This window comes from Oenanthe melanoleuca, chromosome 2, assembly GCF_029582105.1.
Source record: "Oenanthe melanoleuca isolate GR-GAL-2019-014 chromosome 2, OMel1.0, whole genome shotgun sequence".
NCBI classification, from domain to species: Eukaryota; Metazoa; Chordata; class Aves; order Passeriformes; family Muscicapidae; genus Oenanthe; species Oenanthe melanoleuca.
This window is the reverse complement of record NC_079335.1, coordinates 49,561,987-49,577,403: the sequence shown is the minus strand read 5'-3', so window position 1 is coordinate 49,577,403 and position 15,417 is coordinate 49,561,987. Positions and strand designations below refer to the sequence as shown.

Sequence of the window (15,417 nt, the reverse complement as noted above, 5' to 3'; positions counted from 1 at the left end):
GGCATGGCATGGGCATTGCAGCTGGTGGATGCATTCCCACGTTTCTCCAGCAGCAATGGACTGCCACATTTCCTTACCAGCTGAAGTCACACACCAGCCCCTCTTTACACTCAGTTCCAAATATTTGTAAAAAGCTCAGTCAAAGCAACAAGGACACTTTACATTCTACAAAAATGAATGACTAAAAAGTCCCAAACAGCCAGGCAATATTAACAGAAGTAAGTCCTCCTGGCTCTGCTGAACCAATAGATGTTTTGTTAATGTGGTGCACATTTCACCTTCAAGCTTTAAGAAGAAAACTATATCAGAATTTCGTGGGGAGCACTGAAGGTTGTACTTCTTGCTAATTCATTCCTCTTCTTTTGGATAAAATTTTAGGCTGTTTTACTTACTTTAAATTTCACTATATTATTTGATAATCTCTCCTATTCAGGACATCAGTAATTATACAAACATAACTATGTAAACATAAAGCTGATTTTAAATCAAAAGTTGGTAGAAGACTTCCATTGGAGATTGGTCTAGAGAGTTTTAATTTAAAATATAGGTACAAAACTGTGCTGGCAAGAACCTCTTGAGTTGCCAGATGAGTCTAGTAGTATTGCCAGTACTGTGAAAGGTGAGGTGATGGCAAATGACATAAGAAATTACAGAAAAGAGCTGAAAATGAGCAGAGACTAAAATTTCATGGAGACAAGTACAACACACAGGGCAGGGAACACCAAATAGATCCTCACTGGCCCCTAAAGAGCAAAAATTCACAGCCTATGAGGAAACAAAGGATCACAAAATCAAATTTAATTTGTTATATTCTCAGATCTTCAATAGAGGAATGAAGAAGCCAAGAGAAAGAGACCAATGCATTTTCTTCTACTTTGTCTATGCAGTTACAATCAGTGGAATAGAAAAGGTTTTCTGTGATGTTAAAGTGATTTCTAGGCTTATGGTAAAGAGATAGAAATAATATCTTCATGAGAATTGTCAAGACAACACCCTAGATCTTAAGTGGTAGTTTTCCAATTGAGTCCAAATGCTTGTACTACATGCCTGTGAAAAACATGACCTTTCCATGTAAGCAATCAAATTAATCCATGGTGCTTCCAAACCACTAGGATTCCAGTGAGAGCAGGAAATGTTAGACTAAGACACACTTCTTCACAATACTCATTAAAAAGGCAAATACCAGAACAAGAAAAATCACATTTTAAACAGGAAAACTAATACATGACGCATAGCACCTTTCCACTTTCCTTCAACTACCATTTTGTTCTCCTACTTACATGATTTTTGAGGTTTGTCTCAAGTATTTCACCCATGAGGACTCTGAAGAAAGCTATAGCATGCCAGGTATTTCAAAGCTAGGTTTTCAAATATACTGCAGCTCCTGAAGCTCTTAGAGCTACAGAGCCTATTAATATTTACAAAATATGATGCCTCTGTCTTTAGTACCTCAGTGATGTGAGTAATTCTGAATCCAACAAGCAGCACTGTTGAAGTCAGCCAAATGACTCCTGTGAGTAGGGTTTGACTTTCTTAACTTGTTTCAGTATTGATGCTGAGATAGTAAGATGTAGCTGCTGGAAATCTCTCAGATAAAAAAGCTCTTGTTGAGAGGAAGACTTCAAGACTCAGAAGACATAGAGGCATGGTAGTACCTTAGTTTGAAGGATCTCAACATAGGCAATTCTCCTGGGAAATCTTAGGTGGTCCAGAACTGACCTAGAAATTTCCTCAGCACCTTTTGTAGACATCATGTATTACAAGAAGGGATTACTCTTGTTTATTTTGACATTTACTGTTTTGTACTGGCTTTTTGTAAGCTCTTTGGGGTTTGCACCAGGGTGTGCTGGGGCAATAGAAAGAGAACTTCAGAGAATTGCCCCTTAAAGCTGTGTTGAGTATTTCCCTGCCAGTCACACAGCTCAGATATCAAATCATCATGCTGTAGATAACAGCAGAATTTGGTAATTATCAAAACACCTCAACCACTCCCTGTAGCCCTTCATTAATCCTGTAGGCAAGAGCTAATTCATCATATCACAACTCCAAAGACATCAAATAAAAAACACAGAGTCAGGTGAAATAAGATCTCCAAAATAACACAGATGTTTTGTTACAGAAGAGGTTAAAATTACAAGCACTAGTTCGTGACTTAAAGCTATGGTATACTGTGAGTAAAATGACTGCTTCTGTAAATCCTACAGAGCTTGGCTGGAGTTTCTATCCAAGCTTTGCACTCCTGTACATAGTCTTGGCTAGATAACCACTAAAAAGTAATTAATACTGCTATGCAAACACAGTAAATCATGTCTGGAAGCTCAGATACTCATGTCAAAGGAGTATGACCAAGCTGTTGTGCCTTCTGTCATTGTGGGTTCATGCTCCTCTTCCCACACCTGCCCAGATAAGAGAGCCATGATCCATGATAAGAAGTGAAGATTCATCAGGCATTCATCCATCTTTTAATGACTGTGTTAGCTCTTTCACTGTGCAGGCACTTTATGAATGTTGTGAAACTGTAATGCTATCCTTCCCATAAGGACACCAAATAACATATCCATGCTTTTGATATAATGCATCTTGGCTGAACCTCTGCAGCTCTCTCTCTCTCTCTCTCTCTTTGGATGATTTCCAGTCAAGGGCTATATTTACGTCACTTACAATTGATTCAAAATGCTTCCACAGGATCTGGAACAGGGTAACACATCTTTGTGAGTTTAATCCAAACCAGATGACACATGGCTTTCCAGTAAAACAGGGAATAATCATCCTTGTATCTCCAGTTATTTGGTTTGAGTTGGTAGCCTGGGTTGATATTCAGCCTCTGCTTGGACCAGAACATTTTTTTGGATTTTCAGGTGACTACAGATTATGCTTCCAAAAAGGGGTCACCTAACTCCTACTTTCAGGAAAGACAGAAGGACTCCAGAGCACAAACCCTATGGATTTACAGGAAAGTAAATGCTCCTTCTCTCAAAGTCAGTTTTGACTTAGGCCTTTAAGTCACTGAAGAAATTATGAAAATTTGCCTTCAACTTAACTCATATGATTACATCCTTTGTCCTTGGAGTTCTTTTTTCTGTGAACATTAATCTTGCTCAGTTTTCTGGGACTCTGACTACCTAAATTCAAGCATTATCTCTTAAATTTCTCTTTGTTTAACACAGCTGTTATTTATTCTTTTGCTTAGCAGGAGTTTCTGCAAGACTGCCATAAAATCAGCCTGTTTTATTATATTTTACTCTTAACCTCCTTTTCCTTTGTGACATACATTCACAGTATCCTAAAGGAGAGATTACTATATATTTATATGGATTTGTACTCACATATAAATAAATGTGTGAATACACAACAAAGATGGCAACAAAGGGAGGGAACATTTTAGTAATCTCCTAAAAGCCCTAGTGAAAAAGTCTAGATAACACATAAAATGGAATGTTTTATACAACACGAAGCAGGGGATCAACATTAATATTTTGCTTAATGAAAGCATAATTCAAAATAAGAAATGGAACAGACTTTCTTCAAAGAAGTTGGAATCATTTGGGTGGGAGAAAGATTTGTCAAATTAGGAGACTGCTGTATCATTATGACAACTTACACACTGCTCACTGCCTAAGGTTTTCCAAAATAATGCATTTGAACAGACTTTCTAGTAAGAAGTGATTAAAAGAGTTGAAGAAAATACAATATTGTTTAGAGTTGTTAGGCTAATTTCCATCAGAATCTGATCATCATCTTAAAACCTCAATATTGGAGAATTTGTGGCTATCTAGAAACATCTACATTTCTTTGCTTCACAGAGACTTTCTGAATTAGGAATCACTTCACAATTTTCCTGTCAAGCCTTGCCTTAAAAAGCCCAAACATCTAAGAGTGAGCTGCCTTTTCATGGCATGCACGTGATCACCTTCCCTGAAAACAAACAAAGAGAAAAACCAGGGATGGGAAATCCTTAAAATTTCTTCCACTTATATGAAAATTGGTCACAAAATCAGAAAAAGGAGCTTTGACAATCATTTATGCCATCCTGACAGAACACTGCTGGGACTTGTAATGACACTGTGAAGAAACTTATTGGTGCTGGTACTGCCAGTAGAAATTTCTCAATAATCCCACTGATTTGACTAACTTTTCCAAACAAATCAATCAGGAATCTAGAGAGCAAAAGTCAAATCTCCAGAGATATAAGCTGCCAGGATTTCCTTTCAGTGAGACTTCGTATTTGACAAGGGAAGAAGAAAATAGTTGCTCTTTCATCCTGATCAAAGTCAATTAAAATCAATTATGTACTCATCATCTTGACCATGGCCATCATTTTGTGCTGCTCTGCAGCATCTGATGCCATTTCAGACTTCCTTTTGATCCCCTGTACAGGCCTCATGCTGTCCCTGTGGAGGGAATAACAGGGTAAGAAATCCTTGAAAAATTTCCCCCAAGGCAAGGAGTATTATTTCTGCTGATGGTCGTGACCCCAGCTCATGACATTTTGCTGCAGGGGGACTTTGGAACCAGAAAGGTTGTGCTGGCCATTTCAGCATGTGAGAAAACTGTCACAGAGCAAGAACAGCTAAAAGAAACTTCTCAAGCACTCCTGATGTTTACTCTGGAGGTGCAGAGCTCTAAGTGCTGTGCCAGCCAGCCAGTAGGAGAGAAATCCCCTGGAATCCTTGTGCAACAGGGGAGAGAGTCTGTTTGTGAGTGTTGGGTTGATGGTCTATTGTTTCCATTTATTTAGACTACATAAACAAGATTCCAGTTTCCTTAAAACTATGTGGACAAGTCCTAGTTTCCAAGTGCCTCGAATTTCTCCAGTTTTCATTACTAGGTAAACAGTTTAAGCTGCTCTTCCCCACAGTCTCCTGCCACACTGGATTTTTACCTGGTTACCAGTTAGAAGCACTTTCAAACTGAAAGCAGCCATTAGAAAGAGATGTGCTATCTGCAAATCCTTGTCTGCCAAGTGTACAGGACCAAACCAGATTTGAGCACAATTTGAAAAATGAGGATTAGGATAATGTATTTGTGAATGTAGAAGCCCTTTAGCTCATTTACCCATGTAATCTCTATGAATGCATCACTTAAATTGTCAGACCTGGCTTTCCTCCCATGGAACAAGCCATAAGTTTCCTCTTGCCTTATAGCTAGGTTTGAATAAAGCTCTTCTTGCTCAAGTTAAAGCCTGGCCGTGACACTGAGCTGAAATCATGTAATTCCATAAACATCTACACGACATCAGAAGGCAAAAGTTGAAAAAGGCAAATTTCTGACCTCAAATCAAATGAGAGCCAAACCAGGAAAAACTGTGAACAATCCAATTTGAAGTGAAGGTTCTTCTCTCTCTGGAATATGATTCCAGGGGGACATGTTTCATTACAGAGAAAAATAAAATACTGTAACAGAGTATAACTATCTAGACGCACACCTTATTAATAAAACTCTGAGAGGGTTTGTATTCATAGATTTTTGAGGTACATTTTCACACATCAAACCATGCATATGCCCTTTCTGAAGTTGCTTACACTTGCACTGTGTCCAGTTGTTTTTCTACAGTGAAGCAGTTTTTTTGTCCCCCCTTTCCTGCCTGGTAGAGCTGGAAAATTCCACTAGTGATAATTCTGACAGCTCACTCCCCCTCCTGCCGCTCTGTATTTAAGAAAGCAAGAGGGAGGGAACATGGTCTGAAAGCTGAGAAATTACTGATTTAGTAAATTCTACAAGGTCTTACCTCAGAGCAGAATAGAGCCTTGGTGTTATCCTTAAAGAAGCAGAGCAGAGTCTTTCTTACACCCAACTTCTTCATGCTCCTAATGGCAATGAGTCCCTCCTCAGCCTATAACCACCAAGCTGCATATTCTGGGAGATATCTGACAGCCTGTGACAGGATATTCTGCCTCTAGTCACACAAGGGCTGCGGGAACAAAGAGTGGTGGAGCTTCTGGCCCTTCTGGGAAATGGACTGACACTGCTCCATCACTATTTAAAGAGCAGATGCCTTCAGGATAAATCCTCTTAGGATGTTTTCCTGTTTGTGTCAGAACTTAAACCTTTTATCCGTTTCCTAAGAAGAGAAATAAAAAAGTAATCAGCACTAAGCTGCTCTGTAATTCAGGAGAGTCCCTGTGGGGTGGCTCAGGAAAAGACAGAGCCAGCCTATGTGTTTTCTTCTGAAGGGATATGAGACACTGCCATTAGCATAAGGCAGAAACTCATAAATGGCCAGATGCAAATTAATGAGGAGCTCTTTCTGCTCTTTCTCCACCCAGAGGAGAAGTGTAGTGCACAAAACCAGAGAGGAAGGAGAAGGGAGCCAGGGTACAGCCATTAATAAATCATATATATATATTTATGGGGAAGCTTTTCTTGCTTTTCTTACAGTGGGATGATCAGTGGGGGGCCTAGATGAATACTGAAATAGCATTCACCAGGTTTTTATTCACCAGAACTGGGCTGTGGCCACAAGATAAGTAAAGTCTTGAGATTCAGGGATGGTTTTGAGCTGCAGCTGGGGGATGAGGAAACAGTACAAAATGCTCCCTGCCACAGACAGTTAATGCTGTCAAAGGAGCCTAAGAAATAACTCTTGAGCATGGAAAACATATGAGTTGGGCAAACTTTACTCCCTCCACCAAACCTGTCAAATTTACAGCATTCCTGTCATCATTCCTCCAGCCTGAAATACAGGAGGAAAAGCTGACTTTCTGGTTATAAGCTTTTTGATATCCTACACTTCCTCCAAAGACATGGCTAAAACCATACAGCAGAATAAAGGAAAAAGAAAGCCTCTTATTTAATCAGGAAAGAAAAAAAAAAAGACTGAAACAAAGGAGAGAGAAGGGAAAGGACTTCCTGAATCAGACACAGATTTCCTAAGGGGCAGAAAAGAGCAAAACCAGAAGTGATTTGGTTTTACAGTTCATCTTGAAGTTAAATTTGCTGTGTGTTTCAAACTGGACTCAACGTCACCTTTTTTTCTTCTCAGAACACTTTTATGATTGCATAAATTCTTAAAAATTTTGAAAACTTCTAGTCATTTACCATTGTCTGTAGGTCTGTTTAGGGACTGTAGTAGGTCATGCTTTAAAGGACAAACTGCAAGGAAGGGAGAATGTGGCTCAGGAATTTGATAATGGACTGTGGGGCTGTTCATGCTACAAATCCAGCTGATGGTGGTAGTGACCAGAAACTGCTTGGAAGCTCCTACTGCTTTGCCTGGAATTATAAAACAATGCTAGTCCATATCATCCCAACTAAATACCTCTACAGTGTTACTTTCTTCAGGTATTCAAAGGCAATCTCTAGGCTGAATAGTCATGAGACTGCCCTCTCTGCATCCTTCAAGGATGTCATCTCTCTCTCTGTAGTGAAGTGATATACTGTCCCCACTATTACTCTGCTTGTGGTGTATAAATACAGTTTTAGGACTGCCTTTTCCCAAGGTCACTCTCTGATGAAATTTATGCAATCATCAGTAACAGTGACTTAGGTTTTCCTAGAAGCTAAGGTGACATTTGGTTACATTTTGCAAATATGAAATTTTCAACCCCTGTTCCTTGTAGCTAGCTGCCTGTGGGGTAGAGAAAAATGTTTCTGGGAAGGGAGATGAGGAACTGGAGGCTGGCTCACATGCAGCAATTTACAATGAGTGTATCTTCCCTCTGGCTGCTGTTGGCAATTAAAACACTCCCCATGCTTCAAGGAGTGCTGCATCCTCTCATTTCACCTTATGTGTTGAACCAGGACGTGTGAGTTAGGATGCTGATGCCAAAGCCAGCAGAAAGTCACCTCCAAAGAGCAATCCAGCTCACCCACGGTTGAGAGATCTTTCTTGCTCTCCATGAAGAGAGGGAACAGTTAGGGGCTCACCAGTGAGCTAATAAATGCTGCAAGTCGATAACTGCTCACTGGGAATTAGGTACATTTAAAATTAAGGGAAGTGGGACCCTCTAGATACAGTGTACTACTTAACATATTTAACCAAAATACAATATTTTCTTTAGCTAAATTTTAAACAAACATTTAAGTATAAACTCTTTCCACAGAAGTGTGTAAATATGTCTAAACATAATTTTTGGCCTCACTCTTTCAGGATTAGCACACTGGTGAGCCCTAATCATGTCTTTCCTATGAAAAATATAGAGTGGTGAACTCATATACATAGGTGCCCCTCTGAGGATCTGCCTGCATCTTCATTTATATTTGAGTTTTCTGTCTTATGGTTTGTAGAAAAGTAATTCTGAACCAATTCCATATATGGGACATAATGATGGAATATTTCAGCAGATATACTGAATACCATACATCTGACACATGGTTTCATGGTATTCTTTTTCTAAATTTAAATGTTATACCAATCACAAACAATTAGCTGTGTAAATAACTGATTTTTTTCAGGGCTTTGGTGAAACAAATAATTGAACAAAGTTTTCATTTAAAGTTAATCTGAAACAAAGCCATTTTCTTTTCCTGTAGAACTTCAGAAGAACAATAAACAGTTTGATCTCAGAGATTTGTTTTACTTTTCTGTTAAAACTTAAATCCACATAAATTAGAAAGAAAGCAGTTCATTTAGAGATGTTGCAATGAAATGTTTCAGCTTTTTCTGATTTTTGCCAATTTTTTCCTTGGCTCAAAACATGCTCTTGTAGATTATTCTGATCAACCCAAACTTTTTTTTTTTCCCTAGAAAAAGAAAAGTTCCTTTTATTTTGGTTCCACTTCTGAATACAGTCTCCTGTTTTAACGGGTCATGGCTGCTGGGGAATAGCTTTAAGGACTTGTCTAACTGATGTCATATGGCAGGCATGAAAATAAAACTAAAAGGAAGGAACTGGAATAATTATCATTGGATTAATTATTCCACAGAAATTCAACTGGCATGATTATAACTGTATGGTGGTTTCTTCTCCAACATGACTGCTTTTTCCAGAGTCTCCATACATTGATCTATTCCAGCTGTAGTGAGCAAAATCCAGAGGCTCTTCTCCAAGCTAGATTTTACATTAACACTGGGATACATTAGGGATACATGCTCCAAATCTGGCTTGCTTTTAGTGGTACAAAAATGGCAATATGCTAAAATTTAATAAGTGGTGTATTTGAAAGAAACTCCACAGATAGAAAGAAAATAGTATTTCATGGCCAAGCAGTCCAGACTTGACATCAACTCCTCAGATGCCACAGAAGATTAAACCCTCTCTTAGGAGATCTCTAAAGATCTGCCTCTTCTGTCTGGACTTTGGCAGAGGATCTGTGAAATGTCCTACCTATATTTGTGATCGATTAAGATTTAATTGTGGTCTTACCTCTGCCTAGGAGGCCATCAATTTACAGAATAGGGATTTTTCAAAAGAGAATACTTAACCTCAAGGCCATTTAGACAACAAAACCAGACAATACGTCAGGTAAGAGGAGAGGGTTTACAGAGCATGATAAAAGGATTGCAAAATGTGCAGAGTTGATCGAGGAGAACAGTGGGACAGAGAAATGCTTGGAGGGCAGGTGGGAAGGGTTCAGTTCAGTCACAGGAGCCCGTGGGCTGCCGAGCCCGGTTTCACAAACGCGCCAAGGCGGCGTTCTTTATCTGCAGGAGAGCTCCTGCAGGCTCTGAAGGTCACCTTGACAAATGCACTTGCCTGGCAGAGAAACCCTCCTCCACTGGTAAAGCAGCAGGAAGGACTGAGCTTGTCCCACTGCCGTAAGGCAGGGCCGTATGTACACTGGAAACAGTCTGGAGCTGTGCGAGCGGGGAGCTGGGCTTGTGCTGAATTCACACACTGCTTCTCAGGTGGCTCCCTGGACAAACACCATTTCCCCCCTTGGTTTTCAGTCAAATTATCAGAGATGACTTCTGACAATATTCTCCTATTAGGTCCTCCAAGAAAAGCCTGTATTGTTTCTTGCATTAAACCATTCAACAGACAAGCTGTTATTTATCCTAATTCCAAAGATTTACAGAACAATTCCCTATGGATGCCGCTTTGTATCCCTTAGAGCCATATTTCTTAAAAAGTTAAAACAAGACTAAAAAAAAAAAAAATAAAAAATATGAGTCTGGAAGAAGAGTTACTGACTGAGGAGGGCATGAATAGCAAACACTCCAAGTCACATGGCAAGAAGAAGAAGAAGAAGAAGAAGAAGAAGAAGAAGAAGAAGAAGAAGAAGAAGAAGAAGAAGATAAGAAGAAGAAGAAGACTAAGAAGAAAAAAATAATTGCTTATATTGCTGATGTTGCTGATGCACTGTTATAAGCTATGGTATTGATATAGTATATATATTATATATAGTGTAGATATTGCTGAAGCCATTTTCACCTGGAAAGAAGGACCTGTCTGTAATACTACCATTTTCTATATTCTCCAGAACCAATTTCTGGCAACAGCCAGAATAGAATCATAGAACCATAGATTGTTACAATACTTTGTGTTGGAAGAGACTTTTAAGATCGTTCAGTTCCAACCCCCAACCATGTTCCAAGCCTTCACTGTGAGTCCAACCATGCTTACACCCTGAACCAATTGTTGCCTCAAAGAGGCTTTTCTAGATATAGTTTGGAATACTCCTCAAAAGAAGTGAAATTCTGACACTTCAAAGCAATATTTTCTACTGACTCTTTCCCATTTTTCTCTTTCTCATCCCAAGCCATCTTTCAAACTTGTTTTTCTTTTACTCCTTCTGCTTGATGTTGCTCCATGTCTTTGACGCACAGGGAAATCTTAGGGGTAGGGTTCCTGCTGTCTAAAATGACTGCCTGCCTCTCTACTCCAGAACAAGAATATTCATAACATATGATGTGGGCTGAGGGTTCAAAGATTAATATAAAAAGTATCGAAAACCCAGGATGCATGACATCAAGAGCTAAAGGATTACTGCAGCTTGAGCAAAAACAGAGGAATATTGTTTAAACCCAAACAAAGCCAAGCAAAGAGTAAAAGCCCTGGCTTACTGATTGCCAAATGTAAGACATTTATTCTCCTTCCTCCATTAGATGTTAACCAAGCACTTCTGAACTAACTATAGCTAAACCTCTGTAATGTATCAAGATATTTTTATATTAACAGATGTTCTTCACAAATGCAACTTCAAAGTAACTGCTAGATTCATATTTGGCCAGTAACTTTTATTTTAAGAACTGGAGTGAGTTTCTGATGACCAATTTGCTTCTCCTTAAAGGTGCAGATTTAATTTGGACAAAATACCTTACTAGTTTCACTTTTTAGGTAATGTTAATTTAATCAACAGTATTATTTAAGCAGGACTGTAAATCATGAAATGTGTTCCAGTAAAAGGACTTCAAAAAATCCCTAAATGCTAAATAGGCATCACATCTGAAAATTCTGTTGGACACAAATAGACAAAGGAAAAAAGAAGTTTTTACTTGCTATACACAATTATGACTCTGAATAAGCTTAATCCATTACAAATTGCCCATTCCTGAAGTCTGTTCCTTTAAACAGAAATATACGTAAGTCAAAGACATATTTAATTACAATGTATAAATATTAGGTTAGTCTTAGATTTTGCTAAATATTTAGCATGAAAGCAGAACTGGGTCTGGCACTCAGGCAGAATTTGGGATGTCTGTATTGTATGATGCAGAAGATAGGACAAAAAAATCTTCTATTACAAAGTTAAAAAAAAAGGATGTATGTTACCCATTCCATCACAGTTATTTCAACATAAAAACCGAGTAATATATGGCATTTGAAAGTATTAGCATGAAAAAAAAAAGTAGCTACAGTGCTATCTACCATTGCCATAGGGCATGAATAGTAGCAGAGGCCACAGATCTCTTCTCCTTCTTCAAGCCAGAGCCCACCATGATCAGCACTTGGCACACCCAGAGCAGCCAAACTCATGTCAGTGCCACCTAAGGAACCAAGACATCACTAGTACTGCTGAAAGTCGTGGTTTTCCTTTAATTGTGCAGGTCTGCATGGCTGAAGGTGCTGGAGACTCAGGCTGGCAAAGGCACTGGGAAATGGGCAAGCTCCTTGTCACATGCAAATGCCTTCAGAAGCCTGAATGGGGTTCCTGAATGCTTTCAAGATCAAGGCTTTCCTCAGCATTGAGAAATCTCTGGCTTCAACAGCACTGCCCTGCAAATAAGACATACCTGGACACATGGTTTTTATGAGCAGAGAGAGAAGAGCACTTCAGGGCCAGCCTGAACATGCCGGTCACAGCTTCTGTTTCCCAGTCCCTCTCTTGTACAAACAAGAGTTTGTACAGTTGTACAGACCCAGCTGGGAAGCCTGAGGAGGACACCAGCCCCGTGACAATGTCACAGGTTTCATGCAGTCCTGCAAGATGGTAATCTCACAGTTATTTCCTCTTGCAACACTCCCTTGCAGCAAAGCTCTCCAGCTCCCTGTTGATCATTTAACAGCTGGTACTGATCCCAGCACCAATGGTTTCACTGGCAGAGCTTTTTTTGGCACTGGTAAGACAGAAGAAAATTGTTGATTAAAACTAATAGAAAATTCTGGATCAGAGAGACAGAAAATGCAAGATATTTGATAAAAGATGGTGTTTCAGAAGGCTTTTGTGTCAACACTGCAGTAACTGTCTCCTTTGCCAGCTGATGCAATTGCAGGCAGTGCTCCTCAGATGGTCCAATGGACAAGTGTCTCACATCTCATAGAGCTGAGAAGGCAATTTTTGTCTAATAGGACATGAGTTGGTAACTTAGCTGATGTGGAAAAGCATGTGTTGTAAAGGGCAGGCAGTGAAATCTGACAATGTCACCCATACAGGATACACACAAGCAGTAACTGATGAAGATGCCCCTTATTCTCTGCCCCACAAACATCTGGTTGGGGGTTTGAATGCAAAAGACCTATCAGGAATTCCCATGAGAATATGTTTCTTGATAGGGCTGCAGTGCTGTGTCCAGTATTCTGGACAAATTCCAGCATACACCCAGCTCTGTTTACAGTGATCATGAAATTTCAGTCTGCTGCTTATGCCATCTGTATTATGCCACCTGTGTCTGTTTCCATGTGTTGTGAAAATGCTGCTGTGTATTATTATTATTATTATTATTATTATTACTATTTACTGGAGGTGTGAGTCAGACACAAAAACCTCCTGCTTGCTGTCCTTTGTACCAGTTACCCTGAAAATTGCTGTTTACCATCAATATCTAGAAGCCCACCTGTGCCCATGCAGAGTGCTGTGCTCTCTATCCACATTCTGATTGCAGTTCAGGCAGAAAACATAATTTTATAACCCTGAGATAGCTACATTTCAGTAGTGGAATTGCTTCCTTCTCACTAGATAGTTAGGGGTATAAGAAAAGCATAGCAATAAAAACAAAAAGCCAGAGATTTTCCCATACTCAATTACATGGCAATTTTAAAGCTGCTGTCTTGGACCCTATGAGGCATGGTGCTCTGGTCCAGTGAAGAATGATTCTAGTCTCAGAGGGTATGGGCATATGTGGACCCAATCCAATCAATGATCCAAGACTATGCTTTTATCTTTTTCAGGCCCTAGGCTAATCTTATAACTGAGGAAAAGAGGTGCCTATTTCCTTTGTTTTTGTTTCTCTTTCTGCCTGCCTGTTTAGGGAATGTATCAGCTGTTTGAAGACAAATGGATGTTAGCAATGCTGGTGAAACTTTGTTGTAGTGGAAGGGGAGAGTGAGCAGGGAGCAGGTGAGCAGAAGTGGTGTTCCCAGAGTGTGTTTTTTCACATGGTTAAAATGCTGGGTGCCTGCACTTCAGCACCTCAGCTGAGGCACTGCAGGTGGAAAACACCCCCCACAAATACACACATGTAGGGATGCCCAAATGGGTGCAGAACACAGGCAAGACCACACCACAGCCAGTGAGTGTGTACACCTCAAGGATTTTTAAAGCATTAAGGGTCAGCTGATGGAGGAATTACAGCTTGACCCTGAAACTAAAACCTTGAGCAGATTTGCCATGACAGCAAAAGTGTCTCTGCTTGCTTCATCATTCCTTTCTCACCATGTTCTCCAGGGTAGTTAGAAATCTGGCTAGAAGATTTGAAAATTTACTTAGTAATTGTAATTTACAGCAGTTCTTCACAAAGATTCACTATTATTGGAAAGAGATGGAAGTTGAGTGCTCGAGGGTTGCAACATCATGTTGACAGCCACGTTTGGAGTTATCAACTTGAAATATTTAATGCAGTGTGTGCTGTCAGACACACCACGAATTCTGGTTTACTGGGGATTTCTTCAGTTTGATTTAACAGCTTATTGCCCCTTTGGAGGATATGCTGAGTATGTCTGAGAATTTATTACACACTCTCCCCTTTCTGCTCTATAGCTGAAGTTTTTCACAGGCTGAGCAAAAGGAGTTTTGAATAACTCCAGCTAGGACCTCAGCTCAAATGAAAATATTGTCCCCTGGAGTTTACTCAGAGGCTGGCAGTCTATTCTGGAGTTTCCACTGTGGGCAACCAGTGGTCTAATCCTGCTCAGAACTGAGTGCTCAGAATAAAAAATATGGCTATTGGAGTGGAGTGGAGAAGGGAAAATCTCACTTAGAAGTGCCAGGACTCAGAGCTGGAAAGAGTTTTTTTTACAAACCAGAAAAATTAAGCAAGGTCTGATTCCTCTGAGGTGCTCAGCACACTGGCCATGATCCAGTAAAGCACTTAAACATTAAGTGTGCTCTGGAGAGTGCTGTAGGCAACAGCCTGAGCACAAGTACCCAGCAGGATCAAGCTCCAAAATGGGACCAGACATTAACCAGATGGCATTATGTCAGCTTTGCCATATTAATAAGTTATTTAGTTTGCATTTTAATCTCTCTCTCTCGTTTTCTCCTTTTTTGCTTTGCCTCTTCTATAAAGCAATTCATGTGTACTAGCAGAGGAGTGCAATGCACTGAAATTGCCCTTATCACCTTCTCACAAGTATGGAGTTAAAGCAAGAGCTCACAAAGTGGCTGCTTGTTTTTAACTTAAACTTAAATCAGCAGTGCTTGGAAAAGGACCATCAGGAGTCTGGAGCTGCTGAGGGAAGGAAAATGCTGACTGTCCTGTAATGAGCTCTCCACACATGTGTTGAGTGTGCTATAGCACTCAAGAGAACCAGTGCCTGCATCAGAGGTTGTTTTAATGCCTTGGGGTTTTGGGGGGATGGAGCAGGTAGGATGGTTGAGCAGCAACAAGGGAAGGCAGCTTTCTGCCTGTTTATAAACTGGGTTAAAACTGAACTGAAGTGAGAATGCTGCCAGGCAGTGTTCAGCACTCATGCATCCTCTGAGGTCACCTGCCAGGAGGCAGCAGGAAAAAAATCAAATTCTAGTTGCCGCTTTGTTTTTTCAAACAAGCTCATGGCTTTCCCCTTCTTCCTTCCCAGCACGGTTACAGCTATCTCCAGAACTTCCTCAGAGCTGTGATTTGCTCAGAGGCCAGTTTTTACAGGGATGTTTTTGAAG

General features: G+C 40.0%; 1 protein-coding gene across 2 annotated transcripts in view; it reads right to left on the bottom strand.

Moving 5' to 3' along the window:
• ARHGAP28 (Rho GTPase activating protein 28) overlaps positions 1 to 15,417 on the bottom strand; it is a 76,492-nt gene that overhangs the window by 44,296 nt on the left and 16,779 nt on the right. Inside the window, exon 1 of one of the 2 annotated variants that reach the window (XM_056484108.1) lies at positions 5,729 to 5,816. The exons of the other annotated variant lie outside the window; for it this stretch is intronic. The gene's annotated coding sequence lies outside the window, so the exon portion shown is untranslated. Of the gene's footprint in view, positions 1 to 5,728; positions 5,817 to 15,417 lie in introns of those variants that run through there. 2 annotated transcript variants of the gene reach the window in all.